Genomic DNA, 21,651 nt, shown 5'->3' with positions numbered 1-21,651 from the left:
GTGACTCGTTTGATCAATGTTTACATCATCTAACACTAGTTTTGCAGAGATGTGTCGAGAAGAACTTGGTATTAAATTGGGAGAAATGCCATTTTATGGTAAAACAAGGTATTGTTCTCGGTCACATCATTTCGAGCAAAGGTATTGAGGTTGACAAAGCCAAGGTGGATCTCATTTCTAATCTTCCTCCACCCAGAACAGTCAGAGAAGTAAGATCTTTCCTTGGGCATGCTGGGTTCTATAGACGTTTCATTAAAGATTTTAGCAAAGCTTCTAGACCCTTATGCAATTTACTTGCTAAGGATGTACCTTTTATCTTTAATGATTCATGTCTTATGGCGTTTGAAAAATTAAAACGGTTGTTGACATCATCACCCATCATTCAGGCCCCAAACTGGAGCTTACCATTTGAGCTCATGTGTGATGCATTTGATTATGCAGTAGGAGCAGTATTAGGACAAAGAGTTGATCGAATTTCCCATGTTATTTACTATGCTAGTATGACATTGAATGATGCACAGTTGAACTATTCAACTACTGAAAAAGAAATGCTAGCAGTAGTGTTTGCATTGGAAAAATTTCGATCTTATCTCATTGGTTGTAAAATAATTGTGTTCACAGATCATGCTGCTCTTAAATATCTTCTCACAAAGAAAGATGCAAAAGCTAGACTAATTCGTTGGGTGTTACTTTTGCAGGAATTTGACTTGGAATTCAAAGATAAGAAAGGGTCAGAAAATGTTGTGGCGGACCATCTCTCTCGTCTTCACTTTGACACAATTACAGAGCCATTAATATTAAATGAGTCATTTCCAGATGAACAATTAATGAGTGTGGAAGTATTACCTTGGTATGCTGATATAGTTAATTATCTTGTTACAGGTAAACTTCCAGAGCATTGGACCAAGCAAGACAAGATCAAATTCTTTGCGGAAATAAAGAATTTCTTTTGGGATGACCCGTATTTGTTCAAGTATTGTGCAGACCAAATTGTTAGACGATGTGTCCCAGAAAATGAAATTCAGAATATCCTTTCATTCTGCCATGAACAAGCTTGTGGAGGCCATTTCAGTGCTAAGAAAACAGCGACTAAAGTTTTACAATGTGGTTTCTATTGGCCAACACTATTTCGAGACGCTTACACTTTTTGTTCTTCATGTGATAGGTGTCAACGAATGGGGAGCATTACACGAAGGAACATGATGCCACTAAATCCAATTTTAGTGGTTGAGATTTTTGACGTATGGGGTATCGACTTCATGGGACCCTTTCCCCCTTCTTTTGGCCATCAATACATATTGGTTGGTGTTGACTACGTCTCAAAATGGGTAGAAGCAATTCCATGTAGGACCAATGATCACAAGGTGGTGATAGCATTTTTGAAAAGCAACATTGTTTCACGCTTTGGATTCCCTCGAGCAATAATCAGTGATGGTGGTGCCCACTTTTGTAACAAAGCATTCAAAGCACTTTTGACAAAGTATTCAATCACACACAAAGTGGCGACCCCGTATCATCCGCAAACCAGTGGCCAAGTTGAGATCTCCAATCGAGAAATAAAGCACATATTAGAAAAGACGGTGAGGCCAGACAGGAAAGATTGGTCATTAAGACTTGATGATGCATTATGGGCATATAGAACGGCTTTCAAGACCCCGATTGGGATGTCACCCTACAGGCTAGTGTATGGAAAAGCTTGCCACCTACCTGTGGAACTCGAGCATCGTGCGTATTGGGCCATCAAGAAATTCAATTTTGACATGCAGCAAGCCAACTCAGAAAGAAGATTACAACTGGCAGAACTTGAAGAAATTCGCAATGATGCATACGAAAATGCCAAGATTTACAAGCAACGAATGAAAGTCTTCCATGACAAGCACGTTATGAGAAAATCGTTCACTCCAGGTCAGAAAGTGCTTTTATTCAATTCTCGCTTGCACCTATTCCCAGGTAAGTTACGCTCTCGTTGGTCTGGTCCCTTTATTGTTCATACTGTTTTTCCACATGGGGCAATTGAAATTAAAGACCCAAAGAATGGTGTCACGTTTAAAGTTAATGGTCAAAGATTAAAGCCATATCTAGAGTACCAACCACATGGAGAAGACACCGAAATAAATTTGAGTGACCCACCAGATTTGAATTGATTTTTTCTTTTTGTTGATTTGATTTTTCTTTCTTTCTTTATATTATTCTTTTGCTAATTGAAATTGTTTTTGCATAAGTGTGTTTATTTTACCATTAAGTTTTCTCTTATCATTGTTAATCATGAGTACCATACTTAGACCGTTCCTCCTGAACATTCTTAAACCACTTCAACGTGTCAAAACTCATCTCAAAAGGCAGATTCAATTTTGTAAAACACAACGCATTTGGGCTCTACAACCACCAGAGTTAGTAGCCTATGTTGAGGGTTTAGAAAGCCAACTCAGAGACATTGAGAGAAGTGTTTACGACATCCAGTTGGAGCTTGAGGTAAATTCAATAAGAGGACGATTTTAATTTTCTTTGTGTGTTTTAATTTGTTTTTCTGTTTGTGTGCTTTAGTTTGTTACCCCGGTGAAGTGGCGGATAACGGTACTCCGTGACAATCAAGTCGGTTACTTCAGTTTCCCATAATAACTGATATTCTGAGGCGAAAGTATGGACAGAAACGAGATTCTAGCAAAGCTTCACAAGCGATTCCCTTCACTTCCTCAGAATGCCCTCCTTACGATCTATAAAGCTCGGTCCGAACGCATGCGATTACTCATGAGGAATAACATACCTGCTGACATCCGTTGGTTAATCGAGGCTAAAGTACGATCGGCAGGTGAGTTACCTCCAAAATTTATTGCATACATGCCTGGTTGTGGTAAAGGAAATTATGCAAGAAAACGACGAGCTCGAAGAATTTCTGTTGCTTGTCATAAGTGTGCCAGAATGAGTTGCAATAAAAACCCATGTTCTTTAGGAATGATGTCTGATAACAGAGAAGATAAGATTCAATTCATTAGGGATGGCTTGAATAAGGAGTCATTGGATGATATCCTTTTGTCTCTTGAAACGCATCCCAGTGGATATGTGCAAGGAGCGATTCTCCAGTTATGGCCATTATTCCAGAAAGAGCATGCACGATATAGTCTCGGGAATCTGACTATAAACGACCCTGTTTGCCAGTTTATAAGAAAACTGGATAGGAAGCCTATCCTCGACCCATAGAGGGCGTTCAAGCCGTTTCTGGACGTAAAACCAGAGGAAGATGTGAGCCACAGTCGCAACTACGTGTAAATATCCTTTTACTTTACTGTTATTTTATTTCATTTCACTGTTGTTTTATTGTTTGCATTATTGTCTTTAATAATTTTATTACTGTTTGCTTTTTCCTTTTTACTGTTTTCTTTTTGACTCGCGAGCCATGTGCTTCATGCGTTATTTGACACTAACATGTTACCTCATTCACAGCTGTGACCCACTATCACCAAGACTCTTAAATGTGATTTCTTTTGTCAAACACTCACAAATTGTTTTTGAGAAATATTCCAATGGCAGCTACTCCCAATAGACAATTCAAGAACATTTGTGTGCTTTCTGGATTTACCTATGGCAAACATAAAGAGTTCGTTGAGGCAGCCATAGATCTTGGTCGAAGCATAGCAGCGAGAAATTTACATTTGGTGTATGGAGGAGGTAACCGAGGGTTATCAAAAATGGTCTCCGAAGCAGCTTTTATCAGAGGAAGTCAAGTGTTAGGCATCATCCCAAGAGTCCTAAAACCATTGGGCAGTTCGTCTGACTCATCAACTGGAGAAGAGTTAGTCGTCTCAGGTATGCAAGAAAGAATAACTGAAATGCTTAATCATGCTGATGCTTTTGTTTTCCTTCCAGGAGATCTTGCAACACTAGAGGCACTTATGACACTAGCATCTTGGGCCCATCTGCACATCCACCAGAAACCCATCGGTTTGTTAAATGTCAATAACTTTTATGATGGCTTTATCGCATTTCTTAACCATGCAATAAAAAACTATTTCATTCCCTCTAATGCGAAAAAACTCTTTATTTGTGCTCACACTGCTAATGAGCTACTTGATATGTTACAAGCTTATCGATCGGAGCCAGACCCCTGGACCTTTGTGTTGGAGCGTCCAAATAATGATGGTAACAGTAGCCGCAGTAAGAAGTACAAATTAGATTTAACTCTCCGCCTGTAAATATTTTCTTCTGTGTTGCACCACCCAGGTGATGTCTTCTAAACTCTACTTCTTTCATTTCAAACATTGAGGACAATGTTTCGTTCTGGTTGGGGGGAGGGAATAGTCGACAATTGTGGAATTTTGGTTAAGTTTTTACTAATTTTTTGTTGTAGAAACTAACTGTTGCTAACTTTTTGTGTTGAAGATGGCTGAATATGGAGTGTAGTTACTCTAGAAACGCATCTTCATTGTTTAAAAACAAATTCAAAAAAAAAAAAATTAATTTCAGACATTTTCTTTTTCTTTATTATGTGTTTATGTTTATTTTTCTTCTTTAATTTCTCCTCTATAAATATACATTTTCCAACTTTTGAGTCAAAGATGGCTGAATATGGAGTGTAGTGCCTCTAGAAACGCATCTTCTTAGTTAAAAAAAAAAAAATTTTTTTTTCTAATAAATTTTTCTACATCATTTTCACATTCCTGCATGCATATTTTTCTTTCATGTTTAGAATAGGTTGGGGGGTAGAATGTTGTTAAAAAAAAAAAATTGTGTTATTTGTTTTAACATTGGATGACATGATTAATTTCAAATTTTATTATTTGTATTATCTTTGGTCTTAAGTGATGTTACGCTATGTTTGCTACTTTACATGTTGATGTCGGAGACAAATATGAGTTGCTTGAAGGAATGAACATGTCATAAATAAGTGCCAAGTGAGTTGTTGAGCCTATCATTTTCTTGGAGAGTAACCCTTTTGCCCATTCTCTATACAGCTTAGCAGTTTATTATTTTATACACGATCTCTACATTTCTTTTGAGTTAACCCTTTAAAAAAAATGGTAAAAAAAAAAGAAAAAAAAAAAGAAAAAAAAGAGTGTGTTGCTACATTTGGAGGCCCATCTAACTAGTAGATATGGAAAATTATTTAGAGCCCTAAAAGACGATGGAGAGGCCATCTTTGATCCGTTTGAGCCTTTCAAGCCATCCCTTTTATTTAATATCCATAGTTAACCCTTTTGAGCCTTTAAAAAAAAAAAAAAAACATTTTCTTTGTCAACTTATCATCTTGACCCACTCCGATTTGGAGTATTACCTGATATCTTATAAGTTCCATCACCTATGTATGTTTGAGAAAATGTAAATAATTATTTTGTTCAGTGAAGTTATGCCAAATAAAAGCAAAAAAAAAAAAAAAAAAAAAAACAAAAACAAAAACAAAAGTTGTTGTTTCAAAAGAATAAAAATAGGTGAAATCCACCTTGCAACTTCCAAAAAAAAAAAAAAAAAAAATTCTCTGCATTTTTCTCAAACATACACTTTGTTTTCCTTATTTTCCTTCTTTGTTAGCCATGTCCCTAGCCTACGTTTCGTCCTAATAAAAGTCCTTCTTGATTTTAGGGAACTATAGTTTGAAGTAGAAGCTAGTTATATGGGCTAAAAAGATGTAGTGATGCATAATTAAAAAAAAAAAAAGATAAATAAAGTGGGTTGACTAACATTTTATTTGACTTGAGATCGTATTATTTCTAAGCTGAGGGCATATTTATTTCATCTTGGTGAGAGCATGTGATATCACTTCTTTATTATTTTCTCTCTCAATTACCATTCATTGGAGTGACTATTTTTATTGGGATTAATTTATTTGTGAGAGTGTCACTACTTCCAGTGAGATTTTGGGGTTTGACATCATTCTTGAGAGTAGCTAAAACAAAGTCTACTGGGCTAATTCATGTGGATGGTTGATGTGGGTGTGATGTTGCTTTAGACTGGAGATAATGCTTATACTTTTATTTGATTGCTATCATTAATCTGATGGAATAAATACGAGTGTTTCTATTAAAACAAAAAAAAATTATTTTGAATTTGAATTTTGTTTTCGCTTTATTTGCTAGGGACTAGCAATAAGCTGGTTGGGGGGTGTGTTGAGTGTTAGAAAATGCATATTTATAAAGGAGAAAACCGTCATTTTACATTTCAAGTCTTACTAACAACCCTTACTTTTATGTATTTAACATTCTTATGATTTAATTACGTGTGTTTTATTTTAATTAAGTAATTTATGTATTTTAGGGGCATTATAGTCATTTCACAATAAAGGAGAGATCAGACGGCAAAACGGACATCACTTTTGAACTCAGGACGGTCGAAAACCTTAGGAGGAGCATAAAAGGAAAAATGGCACTATTCACATGTACGGTACTATTCACGTGTACGATACTGTATACGTTACTGTTCACGACACTGTTCACATAGACGGATGATGACGTGGCATTGACCGATGATGTGGCATTGACTGATGAGGTGTCACGATCCTGTTGGACTAAAATTCTTATGTACTGTTGATGGTGACGTGGCAGCATATCAGTGGACGAAAAATCTCGCGTACGGTGCATGCATCACACAGGATTATTTTCAACCAAACCGCGTTACTGTTCATCCGGGTCAAACCGCGTTACTGTTCAAAGTCGGGTCAAACCGTGTTACTGTTCATCCGCGTGGTCAAACGTGGACTGTTGACTGATGACGTGGCGCAATCCTGAGCGTCCAAACTGTTTTTAATCCGATAGCCGTGATTTACTCCATGTATCTATAAAAAGGGGGCCTCCCCCCCCTAATTTGATATCTCTGAATCCATTTTTGGGATCCATTTTCTGTAATTCCCTTTCCATCTTGTATTTTCTTCGTATTTTAATAAATTCCCATTTTGCCCCTAGTTCAACTATGAGTGGCTAATTTTCTTTCAAGCTTGGGTTGAAGGTGAAGTCTCAACATGTGTCATGGGCTTAATTTGGTAAATTTATTTTCTCTTCCCCTCTAGTTTTTGTGGATGTTTTGACTTCTCGTCGACAAATAATACTAATCTTGTCTAGTACCGCCTTGGTTTCACCGGCCCTCTAGTATAAGGTTATTATTATTTGGCACGATAAGCCCTTAGCACCATATTGATTAGAGCGTGGTTCATGAGGTGTGGATTCCCCCCTCATGATTTAATTGGCATTAATACGGATTATTTAGCCCATGATGCATGTTGATACGGATCCAGATACCCAAGTACGTCATTTCAATAGAATTATCTTCAATTTATTCTCGCCATTACAATTCCAATTTTAGAATTTATTCTCGTCATTTTAATTTAAGTTTTAGCATATACCAAATCATTTCCACCATAAATCCAATCACCCATTTACAAAATTAATTCTACACAATTAAAATCCACCTCCTCGTGGGATCGACACTCGTCACCATAAATCTATACTACAATAGATTCGTGCGCTTGCGAGTACATTAAAATTTGCACAACACCTTCATTACAACAATTGTAACTCAATCCATCAATGGTCACTATGCCAATACAACTGAGTGATATGAATCATAATTTGCATGTGTAACATAAAAATTTCATGCAATGTGATCTTACCATGTTTATTTCCAACTGATCTTTCTTAAACCTTAGTGAGATCAAACCATACTAAAATTAAAGTATGAATAAATTATTTCTGCAGAAAATAACCTTAATTATCCATAAACTAAAATAACTAAAAAATTTATGTAAAACTAAATTTCCTTTAATGACAGGACACTCATATGAGCAATGTGCTCATGAAATTTGTGTCGATGTAATCCATACACAATTGTTTACTCTAAACTCTTTCTTTAACAACTAGGAACTTGACATCTATATACTTTAACTCCGTCGAGCTCATGTTGTTGTTAGAATATAGCACTGTTGATTTATTGTTACAAAATAACTTGAGTGCTTGTTGTAATGAATTCAAAAGCCATTGGTGTTACTGTGCAAGTGTATACAATAAGTAATATAGTGATAAATATTCAAGATATACACAACAAGTAATATAATGATGAGTATTCGAGATTGTATCCATATGGATTGATGTTATCGGATTTGCTATAACAATCTCAACAATGCAGTTTTACTTTAATTGAAAATAAAACAAATAATAAAACTAATAAACTAATTAAAATAAAATGCAATAAATAAAAATACAACAAAGAAAATTCTCACGTCACACACAAGGATAAAGTCAATGGGGATGGAGTAGTTGAGTGATTAAACTCTTTTTAATGGTTTTGACTATTTCTTCCAATTTTAGGTTTAGTTGCTACAACACTAGGCAGAATTCTTATGTATCCTCAGCTGTCGCATATTGGATGTCTCATATCAATATGCAGCCTAATAGTGACTAATTGTTATGCCAACATAAGATATAACATTACAGGCTTAGATTCTAATTACCCTACAAGGTGAATACATATGTCTAGTTCATCACTAATTTTAGATTAAGCATGACCCTTTTGGAATCAAGTAAAACTCAACTCAAGAAACCCAATCTAAAACCAAGTATTACTCTGATATGTTCCACTAAGATAGGTCCTTTTGTGGTACTTTTTTAGATAGTATCATTAAATGCGCGGTTAGCCAAAATAATGAATAAAAATATGTATTATCAAAATAAAGCGCTATAACAAACATGTAATAACACATATAATAATTCAATGAACCATTAAAATTGTTTATCACTCAACCACAAATAAATTTAGTTCATGGTTTGGAAAAGAAAAATAAATAAACGAGTTTCAGTCATCAAATACATCCCCTTGATTAAAGAGTCAACGAGAAAACAAGAAAAGTATAAGAATGATTGGTTTCTCGATTGATCTTTGCATGTTCTCCTCTAATGCAGCCCTAAATCTTTCTCTTGAATTCTGTTTTACTTTTTTTTCTTTTTGAATTTTTATTCTTGGTTGACGGCTCCTCTTTTCCTTTGCGTGTGTGTTTCTTTTATAACTGAAAATTAGAGTAAACAGAAGTCTAAGACCGCGTATCTTCTAGATCATGAAACTCCATATCGCAATCTTCTAAGTATCTTGCGTGAAATCTTCTTTGTCAATGCTTCAAGATTGCTACAACAATGGCTACAGTAACTGCACTGTTCTAGATTTGTTTCAATTCTTCTGTAGCCAAGTTTTTTCCTTATTTTTGAAAGCCTATTACAACATCATTCCTTTCTTGAAATTTGAGCTTCCAATCATCTACAATTATGCATATGATCTAAGCACATAAATTATTCTAAATCAAACAAAATTTATTAAAAATAAACTAAGATGGATGTTTATGCAAAATATAAATAAAATGCAATAAAAACATATCATTTACTTTTTAAGTAATCGTGATTTAAGTCCAAAAGTGCCATGATAACTCTTATTTCATAGAGTTATCAGTGCTCTATCAATATCATCCACTATGGCAACCCATGACAAAATTCCGCACCCATATTTCGTGATTAGATACCTTATAACATATTATAAGCTCCACTGCCAACGTAAAAGAGACTGTAAGACACTGTTTACCACTCTTTTAGGAGACAACACCCCTAACTAGTAGATAGATGTAATTGGACATGGATTTCATACTATGTTGACACCGAGCAAAATCTAAATCAGTATACTTAATGATCTCAAGTTGGTATAACATTTAATATGTAAGCATCTAGTCTTTTGTTCTCTGTAAGTAACACAAGATCCGTTTGGTTGTTTTTCAATTGTCAACTCTTAGATTACTTAAATATCTGCCCAACATCCCAATAACATACGCACTATCTAGTTACGTACGAACTTGAGCATACATCAAACTTCTTGCTACTAACGTATAAGGAATCTTCTCCATTTTATTTTTCTCAAAATCATTCATCAAACTTCCTGCTACTAACGCATAAGGAATTTTCTCCATTATCAGTGCATTGATTAAGATTAAATTTGACTCTCTTAGCAGCAGGGTATCACTTAGTTTGCAATTTTGCATGCCAAATCTCTTAAGAACCTTTTTCGATATATCTCTTTTGTGATAATCCAAGAATACCTCGGCAGTGATCTTGGTGTATCGGTATGCTTAATACAAAAGAGAGGTTGCCAAGATCTTTCATCTCAAAATTCTCAGCTAAAATTCTCTTGATGTCGTGCAATAAGCTCATATCATTGTTGGAAAGCAAAATGTCATCGACACATAAAGCCAAAAAAATATACTTGCTCTCCTCGAACTTATGGTATATGCAATCATCAACCAAATTCATACGAAAACTGAATGAGATGATCACTTGATGAAATCTGAAATACCATTGTTAATATGCTTGTTTAAGCCCATAGATGATGGATTTCTCAAGTTTACAAATAGAGGACTTAAAGTTTTTAGGTTACACTATATAAATCATCTTATCAATGTCACCATTGAAAAATGTTATCTTCATATCCATTTAATGTAACTCAATATTAAAATGCGCCACTAATGCCATTACCTTCGATGAAACTGAAGAGAAAATCTTTATAATCAATGCCTTTTTTCTATGCAAAATCTTTTGTGACAAGAGGTGCCTTGTACCTCTTCACATTACCTTTCGAATCCCTCTTGGCCTGAATATCCATTTGCAACCAATAAGTTTGGCGTTTGACACCTTCTAGTAATAAAACAAGATCCTCTATATCATTGTCCTTTATGGGCTTCATCTCTTCATTCATGGAATCAATCTACATTTGAGAGTTAGAACTTTCCATGGCTTAGTGAAAATTAATCGGATCATTTTCTATAGCTCGAATGTCTACCTCGTATTCTTAGAGAAATACAATATAGTCGTTTGGCACTGCACTTTTCATTTCTTTAGTATATCTCCTTAATGACATAGGTTTTTGAGGTGTTAAAAGTTTATTCTTCTCAAATAACTTCTTACATAGAGGGTTCTCTAATATTATCTTGATCTGTTGTATGTTGAACAAAGTTAGAAATGAGACCATGATCAATGCCAATAGCACCTATAAGAATATCAATGTATTCCTCGTTAAAGACAAAGTCCCTAACTGTATCTTACCATGTAAACTCAACATCCTCAAAGAACCAATCATTTCCTCACTCGAGAATCAATTTAGTTGTAAAATCATAAAACTTGTATCCCATGGATCTTTCAGAGTATTCAATAAAATAATAACTCATCATCCTTGAGTTCAATTTCTTCTCATTAGGCCTATAAGGCCTTGTTTCAGCTAGACATCCCAAAATATTCAAAAACTTTAAACTAGGCTTTTTGTGTGTCCAAAGCTCGTAAGGAGTTTTCGCAGTCACTTTGGTTGGAAATCTGCTAAGGATATATGATGCAGTTTTAAGCGCTTCTCTCCATAGTGATTTTAGTAAAGTGAAATGACAAATCATACTCCTCACAATATTCTTAAGCGTCATGTTTCATCTTTTAGCATTATTATTCATAGTGAGCGAACCTGGCATAATGTACTGTAGGACGATACCGTATTCTTCTAGGAATTTAGCAAATTGTTCTGGACATTGTTCATCTGAATTGTCATATCTGTCATAGTATTCACCACAGTTAGATCTGGCGTTTTTTATTCTTTTGACAAGTTGATTCTCAACTTCAGCCTTAAAATTTTTAAACATATCTAAGGACTATGACTTTTCATGGAGAAGATGTATAAAAACATATCTAGAAAATTCTTCTATAAATGTCATAAAATATTATTAACCATTCCATACAATTGTAAAAAATGGCCTACAAATATCTACATGTATGAGTTCTAAAGGGTCTAAAGTCTTGTTGACTTCAAATCTCCTTTTGTTGATTTATTTTCCCTTGATACAATTAACAGAAGTCTATCTTTCCGTCTAGAGATATGACCCAATCTTAGGTTCCATAATGTACTTAAATTCTTATTAGTTAATTTTATCTTTAAACTTCTTGTATTGCATTACAAGGATTCGTTAAATGAAGCAATTGTATCAAGCATATAAAGATTATCATTGTTTGACAAAGAACCGAAACTAACTAGTTTTGAATCATAAAGCAAACTAAATTTTCCATTTCCAAATGAACAAGTAAAATCAAACTTGATCAAAGCAGAAACAAAAATCTAATCTCATTTAAAAGACGGAACAATAAATATTTCATTAAGATCCAAATAAAATTTAGTCTTTAATAATAATCTAAATTTTCCAATTGCTTCAGCTTTAACTTTCTTGCTATTGCCCATATAGATGTATCTTTCACCATTATTGGGCTTCTGGCAATTCAAGCAACCCTGAATAGACACATTGATGTGAGTTGTTGCACTAGAATCTATCCACTATGTAGGTCTTAGTACCGAAGTTAAGGTAACCTCATAACAAACTAAACCATGCCCTTAAGCTCTGTAATAGTAATGATCAGTATCTTCCGAATCACCTAATTTCTTTTATTGTTTCTTTTGAGGTGTTATATCTGAAGCTTCCTTATCCTTGTCCTTCCCCTTAAAGGTAGAAGCTAGATGAGCACTTTTTGCCTTATCTTTTTTCAGCCTATCCTCTTCTTGAACACAATATAATATGAGCTCATTCAGAGACCAAGTCTATTTTTGATAGTTATAGCTCACCTTAAATAAGTTAAACTGTATTGATAAGGATATTAAAGTAAGATGCACTATCAAGTCATTAGAGAATTCAAGTTCAAGTGTTCTGTACTCTCTAATATTGTCTTTACCCGTATACCTCATTGAAATTAGGCTTGGTAAGAAGGTATCAATTTAAGCATTTTCATTCTTGACAAATTTCTGTTCAATTTCTGCAAGGAACTCCTTAGTTTAATTATATTTTCAGACATTGAGCACCTAAATGCTTATGGAATGACCTTCTTCATGATTCTTGATTTACATGCAATTTGATTTCTCTCATTTCTTTTTTTCTTTTTGTCATCAGGGGTACTCTCATCCATAAGAAACAGGGTGAATCAACCCTTAACGCTAAGTCGAGATCTATGACTATAAGAACTATTAAAAGTTTCTCTTGCCATGACTTGATATTAGAGCCACTTAGCCTAGGAATAGAATTGACATTTGCAGTGATATTAGTAAGAGTCATAATTGAACAAAGAATAACAAACAAATAATACAAGCTCATATGAGTCTCAAAACCAAAATTAATTCAAATAAAGGTAAGCCCTTTCTTAAGACACTGGACACTCTATTAATATTTCATCTTTGGATAAAATAATAACGTGTCAGTGATATCCTGGTGTAGTAATTAAACACTGATAATAAGAATATGTTAAATAATAAATCTACATTTAGGCCGATTTATTATTCACATGTAAAACTGGATATTCATCATGTGCTTATTACCACATATGCACATGCAACTCTATCAAATATGGACCTTCCTTTAGGCTAATCATTATTCACAGAAATTACATACACACAACTGTTTATATTCTAAAAATAAATTAATTTTCACAAGAGAAGTCATTTTGGCGACATGTTACTACAATTAATTCATCTCAATATATATATATATAAATATATCAACATTTGAATTTAAAAAATTGCACCAAAAATTACCCTTAAAAAATTTTAAGGGTTGACATGAACTAGATCCTAAACCAACCCTAAATCTTGAAACCCTAATTTCTTTCCCATGGCCACTGCTCTCACCCAAGCTGCCGCGACTCTGGCCAAAAAACGATCACCTTCTTTTCTCGTTTCTCTTACTTGATCTGTTCTGGCCTTGCTTGATGGGTCATGCCTTGCCCGAACGCTGGTGGTGGCAATAGCTGCCACTGACTTAAAAACTAAAAAAGAAAAAAAAATTGAAGATATAGAATTTAGGAATATTTATTTTTTAATTTTTTATTTCCTTAATAATTTTAATCTAGAAAACAATTACAAATTGTTCTAAATGATTCAACATGAAGAGGCTCTAATATAAATTGTTAAAACTATGATTTTTTTTTTTGTGAAAATCATCACCTATAATTCAGGAACATTCATGTTGTATCACCAAGAGTCAATAACAGAATATAAATAAACGTACCTAAATTCATAATGCGTAATTACGCTATAAAGTTGTGTGGTTTGCCTTCTAAATTAATATGTACTCCTAAAAAATCCTTTAAGTTTCTTTATTCTCTCTTTGATGATGGGATATTAGAAAGAACAGAACAATATGTGTGACTTGGGGACCATAACCACTTATATAGATAACTTGTCCTGTTGTTTTTAGGCATTCTTATCCCAACCCATCATAGAAATAGAAATTACCTTTAAATATCTACACATTAAAGGCCCATACGCTATTAGATACATTAAAGTCTAAATTACTATCTTCATAGATCACTTTTAATTGAGCTTAACCTTATATAGTAGTCCACACATAATTATTCGCATATAAGCCTAATGACAGATTAAGGATCCAACATAATTTTAATCAACAATATAAATTTAGCTCTTTAATAGACTATAATCAATAAAGATTGAAATAGAAGCAACAAAAATTATTTATAAAACACTACATACATGTTGAAAGTACAAGTGGCCATAAAACATTTCTAAAAAATAACTTTGCATCATCAATTATTTTGAATTTTTATCAAGTAGCTACTTTTTTGAAATTGTCTATTAAACTTTATAGATGTCACAATAATGTTTTTGACATCTTAATTATCGATTTTTCCTCTACATCTCCACAAGGTGGAGTACCTTTGCAAATATACTTTACAATAAGCCTTAATTGGAGCCTTCGACTCCTCAAAAATATTGGTTAGAATCATCCTAAACCTCACTTGAGGTCTTTGTTGTAGGTTTTAACTTCCTTAGCCCCACTATTTAAAGTCAGTCAAGGATTGCTTATGCCTTTAAAAATAAAATGCTTCTGTAATATTGATAAAATAATTAACTAGGTCTTTTTTATTTTTGATGAAAAATTTGATAACAGAGTTACCAAACTTGAGTAATAGGAATTCACAAATATTCAATGACTTGATAGCATACTTAGCATATATTAGTATTCTAAAAGTCTAAAATGGACAACTTTATCACTTGCCTTGTCACTTATTCGAGTCATTTAGCTTTTGCAGTTATTAAGATCAAGATAGATATAACTATTATTATAACTTGATCTCATTCTTGGCTTGCTATCATTTGCTATAAGCGCTATAAATATAATGCTTATGAAACTAATGAAACACAACAACAACTTTTCCTTTCTTCAATCCTATCTTTGTATTTCAAGTAGAGGTGGGCAAACGGTTCAGATTTTGCCAAACCAAACCAAAAAAACTAAATGGTTTTAAAAATAAGGAACCGATTGGTTCTTGTTCGGGTCGGTTTAAAACCAAATAGAACCAAAAAATCGATCGGTTTGGTTTGATTTAATTATAAATAATTTATTTATTTGAAAATATATAAACCCAAAACAAATCTCTCAAATCCCTAACTTTCAATTGCAACCCATCACATCCCTCTCCTCTCCCACTCCTCTCCCACACCTCCCTCTGTCGTCTCTCTGCCGCACGTTTCTCCCTCTCCGCATGGCGTAGAATTTCAGCTTAGCCCATCTCGGCTTCTTCCTCGTGAGCGCCTCTTCCTCATGTCAGCTCAGCCCCTCTCTTCCTCGTGTGCACGACTTCCTAGCACAACCCCTTAGCAGCAACACAGCCCAACCCCTTAAGCATGGTGACGTTGTCGTTAGCCCCTCACACGCGGTCATCTTTGGTGCTGCTGCCCACAGGTGTTTTTTTATTTTAATTTATGCCATGGCCTGTACATAGTGTGTATACTCTTTAGATTCTGTTAGTGTTACTGTCTTAGGGATTGATTATTTGATTTTGTGGACTACTGATGTATATAATATACTTGTTGTTGGACTTAAAAATGGTGGGTAATATTGTATTATATATTGCGGCAGTGAAGGCTTGTGAGTTGTGGCAGTGAAATGGTTGTAATGTTGTATTGTATATTGTGGCCGAAAATTGAAAAATTGAAAAAAGACAAATGTATAATGCTTCTATCAATGAAAGATTGGAAATAATATTTGTTATTTAACTTATTTGGCATAATGATTAATGACTTAATTAGCTTCGTGAGGTCACAATTTGATATTGGCAATTTGGCATGGACGTTTTAAATTAAATTAATCATTATTGGAAGTAAATTATGATATATTGGCCTAATTTGTTAAATTAAATTATGATTTGTTAGCTAGTAATTACTTTAAATTTAATTGATCTTTTTGGCGTGGATGTTTTAAATTAAATCAACAATTATTAGAAGTAAATTATGATATGTTGGCTAGTAGTTAAATTAAATTTAATTGATCTTTTTGGCATGAACATTTTAAATCAAATTAACAATTATTGGAAGTAAATTATGATATGTTGGCCTAATTTGTTAAATTAAATTAAAATTACATTATATTATGATATGTTGGGTAGTAGTTAAATTAAATTTAATTGATCTTTTTCATTTCAATAACTTGTTAATAAAAAAATATTACTTATTTATTTTTATTTTATTCATTGTAGATGTCTAATTATTCAAGAGTTCAAGACAATCTCAATTATGTAGCCGATGATCTTGAGCGTGAAGTTGAAGTTGATAATAGTGAAAATGATTCGCCAACATTTTTCACCAGCGGAAATAAGATATGTTGGCCTAATTTGTTAAATTAAATTAAAATTACATTATATTATGATATGTTGGGTAGTAGTTAAATTAAATTTAATTGATCTTTTTCATTTCAATAACTTGTTAATAAAACAATATTTCTTATTTATTTTTATTTTGTTCATTGTAGATGTCTAATTATTCAAGAGTTCAAGACAACCTCGATTGTGTAGCCGATGATCTTGAGCGTGAAGTTGAAGTTGATAATAGTGAAAATGATTCGCCAACAATTGTCACCAGCGGCAAGAAGAGGAAAAAGTCTTCGTCATCCAAACTGCCACTACCAAGGAAAAAAATGGCTCCAAGATCAACAGTGTGGCAATATTTCACTAGACTTCTAGATAATGATAAGAAGTGCAAATGCAACTACTACAGTAATGAATTTGAATATGGCTCGGTAGGGTACCGGACTAGCACTTTGAGGACTCATTACCAAGAAAAGTGTCAAAAGTACAAGGACCTTCCGAAGGACCAAACGACTTTAACTCAAGATGTCAATAGTGATGAAATTATAGGAAGAGGTTTTAGTCAGGATGCTTGTAGACGAGCAACTATGAAGATGATTGTTCTTGATGAATTGCCTTTTTCTGTTGTGGAGAATTTGGGTTTTAAGCATTTTTGCAGCGTGGCGGCTCCTAGATATCTTATTCCATCACTAAGAACCATTATTAGGGATACTCTTGATATGTATGTCGAGGAAAATGCTAAGTTGAAGAGCTTATTGGTTAGGAATAAGCAGAGAGTATCTTTAACCATTGATATTTGGACTTCTATTATGATAGTTAGCTACATGGTCATCACAACTCACTTTATTGACAAGGATGGAATTAACATAGAAAGATTATTAGCTTCAACACAGTTAATGATCATTCATCGGAGACAATTAGTAAGCAAATTGAACAATGTTTAATTGACTGAGGCATAGAACGAGCGTGTGCTGTAACGGTTGACAATGCAAGTCCAAATGAGGGTTCTCTTAGGTAGTTAATTGATCGACTAAAGAGTTGGAGGGATGATATGATGCCTTAGTATTGAATAGGTATTATTTGCATGTTCGTTGTTGTGCGCACATATTAAATTTGATTGTTACTGAAGGGTTGAAGGAATTGGAGTCGAGTATGGTTAGTGTTCGGAATGCTGTGAAGTATGTGAAGTCTTCCACCGCCAGGATGCAAGCATTTCAAAATCGTGTGTAACAAGAGAAGATTAATTCCCGAGGAAGTGTGATTTTGGATTACCCTACTCGGTAGAATTCTACATATTCCATATTGAGTACAACATTAAATTTAAGCCGGCATTTGATCGGATGGCACTTGAAGATAAGGTTTATGATACTTATTTCAATAAAAAAGAGGGTGGGAAGAATAAAATAGAGAGGCCACCTCTATACAGTGATTGGGAGAGTGCTCGTCGCATAATTAAATTTCTAATGACTTTTTACGATGCGACTTTGCAATTTTCTTCTTCTTTGAAGGTAATATCACATCTTTATTATGCTTTTGAATTTTGATATATGATATGAAATTTATTTTAGCTTTATTAACATTATTTTTTTCTTTTATGTGACATCGAACACTTGTTACAATTTGATATATCAAATTGAACAATCTTTGGAATCGTTGTCTGCTAGTAATGATAACCTTTTGAGTTTGATGACTATTAAAATAAAGGAGAAATTTGATAAATATTGGTAGGGTTGTTTCAAGATAAATAAAATGTTGATTGTTGCTTTTGTACTTGATCCATGGGGAAAAATGAAATTCGCAACACATTGTTTTGAGAAATTATATGGCAAGGATAGTGCCAAATGTGTTGAGATGAAGGAATTGGTGAAAGATTTTTTGGCTAACCTTTATGAGTCTTACAATACACAATATAAATTGGGTGGTAGTGGGAGTGCAAGTGGAAGTACAAGTGGAAGCCAAACTTTAGCTATTGGAAGTGAAAGTGGTTCAAATTTTTGGGATTTGGGTGGTGATCATGATGTTATGATTGAGGACCCTTTCTTCGAATTTAGTAGGTGGTTGTGGTTAGTGAAGGTAGCTCGGAATTGTCAAATGAGTTGGATCTTTACTTGAGGGAGAAGACGGAAAAAATTGCAAAAGGTAATTTGGCCACTAAATTTGTTATTTTGTTATGGTGGAGGGTGAATAGTGCCAATTATCCAATTTTGTCACGTATAGCAAGGGATGTTCTTGTTATTCCGGTGTCTACTGTTGCCTCCGAGTCCACCTTTAGGATTGGAGGTCGCATTCTAGATCAATATAGAAGTTCTTTGACTTCGGACATGGTTGAGGCACTGATATTATTACAGAATTGGTTGCGGTCTTCTCTTTTTGTGGATCCAACAACGGACTTAAATAAGTTAGTTGAAGACAATAAGTTCATGGATCAGCTTGCAGAAGGTATATTTTGTTTAATTTTAATTTAAGTTTACTTTTAAAGAATTATGACCTTATACAGTTTATTTAATTTTAATTTATTTTTTAAGTAGTATGAACCTTATTCAATTTGTTTTTTTTTTTTAATGTAGAACTTCGTAAATCAACAACGGCCAACCAACTTGGAAGATCGACATGAAAACTGCAATTCAACATAAATACTTTTTAGGTAATAAATTGATATGTATTTATTTGTTATTAAATATCACTTCATTTTAGTTAGTTTAATTATTCGCTTTGGCTCACTTTGAATTTTGATTTAGGTGATGTGGATGGTGGATGTAGTTGTGGCTTGTTTGTTGCGGTGGATGTAGCTATGGCTTGTGTGTTATGGTGGAGTTCTATGGAATATTGATGCACTATTATGAACTTGTTATTATTATTATTTTTTGTTGCCATGGACTTATAATTTGTAGAAGACTTTTATGTTTAAGCATGTCTATGAATTACGAATATTTTGTATTGGGACTTTTATTATTTTGCTTTTGATTTAATGGTTTTTTACTTGTTTATTCATATATAGTGTTATTAATATTATGTATGTAGAGTTAGTTTGGTACTTGGTAGTTAATAGGAGTGTAAACTGCAAAATTAAGTAGAATTGGTGGAAAGTATAAAATCTGATAATATTAGGGTAAATCTGTAAAATCAAGAAAATGAAAAATCTGCCGAACTCGAACCGAATTTAGGAACCAAACCGAACTGAACTGAAATATTTTGGTTCGGTTCGGTTCGAGTTCGATTCACAATCTTAAGAACCGATCGGTTTGGTTCAGTTCGGTTCGGGACTTAAACCAAACCGAACCGACTATTACCCACCCCTAATTTCAAGTTGGTATTACAGCATGGTGAGCTCCAGTTATGAAAATGTAGTCAACATGAATGTTGCAAACCAAACACCATAAACTTTCAACTTTTCAACTCTTATCAAATTGGATAGGCAAAATTTTATGATATGGAAGTCTAAAGGGATATCATCCATTCGTGGAAATAATCTTGAGAGCTTGACTAATGGAGCAAAACTCGTATCCACTAAACATCCAAGTAAAAGAAAATCAAATAGTCACAACCATCGAAAGTCTAGAGTATATCTAATAGCTGAGACAAGACTAGTTTTTGCTTATATGGCTCATACCACAATGACTAAGTCAATTCTAAGCACATTAGTTTAGCATACAACCTCTTTTAAGGTCAGGAATGCTCTAGAAACCTTGCTTGCATCTCAGTTAAAAGTTAGAATTTTAGAGCTAAAGATGTAACTCCAAACCACAACAAAGAATGCAATGACCATAAGTGATTGTGTTAGCTAAAGGAAAAACTTAACTAACAGCCCTGCAATGACAAGAAAACAAGTTACTAAAGATGATTTAATTTGTTATATTCTTGCATATTTTGGAACTAAATATGATCCCTATGGTTGTAAATATTACAGCTAGAGCTAATGATTTATCTATGCTATTTCTCTTTTTGCTCAATCATGAAAGTCGAATGGAACAACTTTGAGCTATTAAAAATCTTTTGTCTGAAGGCAATTTCAATGTTATTTCTGTAGGAGCTTTTTTTTTGGGTAAAAACAAAGTTGCAAGAAGAGGCTTTATTTTAGGAAGTTTTAAAGGCAATGGACATGGTAGAGGCAAAGGAAAAAGCAACTTTGGCTATGGAGGAAGCTCAACCTATCAGACATGTGGTAAATATAGACATTCAATATTTTTTTTTCTTTCATCAAGAAGCAACCTAAGTAGGTCAAGCCTCTACCTATATGACACTTCCTGCTAAAGAAATAAAAAACATAGGTTATTTAGATAATGGTATGACACACCATGTCACAAACGGTTTAAATAATCTGTAGATTAAGTTAGAATTTAAAGGAGGTGAGAATTTGGTTATAGGTAACGGTAAAACTCTAACAATATTTTGCATTAGCAGTGTATTTATTTATATTCCAACCATAAACCATTGTTGCTTAAAGATATGTTATGTATGCCTAAAATCACCAAAAACTTAATCAACATTTCAAATGTACTTTCTCATAATAAAATAATGCTTGATTTCTACAATAATGTTTGTACTGTTAAGGACAAAGCTCCAGGGAAGAAGGTGTTGTAGCAAAAAGCTGAAAGAGACTCATATTGACTACCAGTGCTTCTAAGACAAACCATTCTAGTTGATTCAAAAGTTGTTTCCAATGAGTCTTCTTTTCCATTTAGCTTGTCTAATTCTAACTTAATAATAAGTTCTATTAAGGAACAAAAGTTTATTTCTAATTCCAAGTCCAATAATTTAATAAATCTTTTACTAAGAAAAATGGACATCCTCATCTTACTATACTAAAAAAAGTCTTTTACACAGAAGAATGACACAAAGAATTGGATAATACGGGAGAATATTTTGACAAAGTTGCAAAGTAAAAATGAAAAAATGGGCATATACAAAGGAGACATCATGTCAAACATAAAGAAGAAGACTTAGTCTTGATGAAGCTCCCTCTCTAACTTCTCCAATTATCTGACGAGTAGACAATGTCTCTTATCAGCTCCAACTTTCACCG

The 21,651-nt window shown here is 33.7% G+C and overlaps 1 long non-coding RNA gene across 1 annotated transcript; it reads left to right on the top strand.

Annotated features, from left to right (window-relative positions):
* Positions 1 to 18,237: 18,237 nt before the first annotated feature.
* Positions 18,238 to 19,565, top strand: LOC112101220. Its single transcript, XR_002907340.1, has 3 exons — positions 18,238 to 19,067; positions 19,196 to 19,272; positions 19,367 to 19,565. It is a non-coding gene; the product is annotated as an uncharacterized LOC112101220 (long non-coding RNA).
* Positions 19,566 to 21,651: the final 2,086 nt, after the last annotated feature.

Source organism: Citrus clementina, unplaced genomic scaffold (genome assembly GCF_000493195.1).
Source record: "Citrus clementina cultivar Clemenules unplaced genomic scaffold, Citrus_clementina_v1.0 scaffold_2, whole genome shotgun sequence".
NCBI lineage: Eukaryota > Viridiplantae > Streptophyta > Magnoliopsida > Sapindales > Rutaceae > Citrus > Citrus x clementina.
This window is presented reverse-complemented; position numbering and strand designations above follow the sequence as displayed.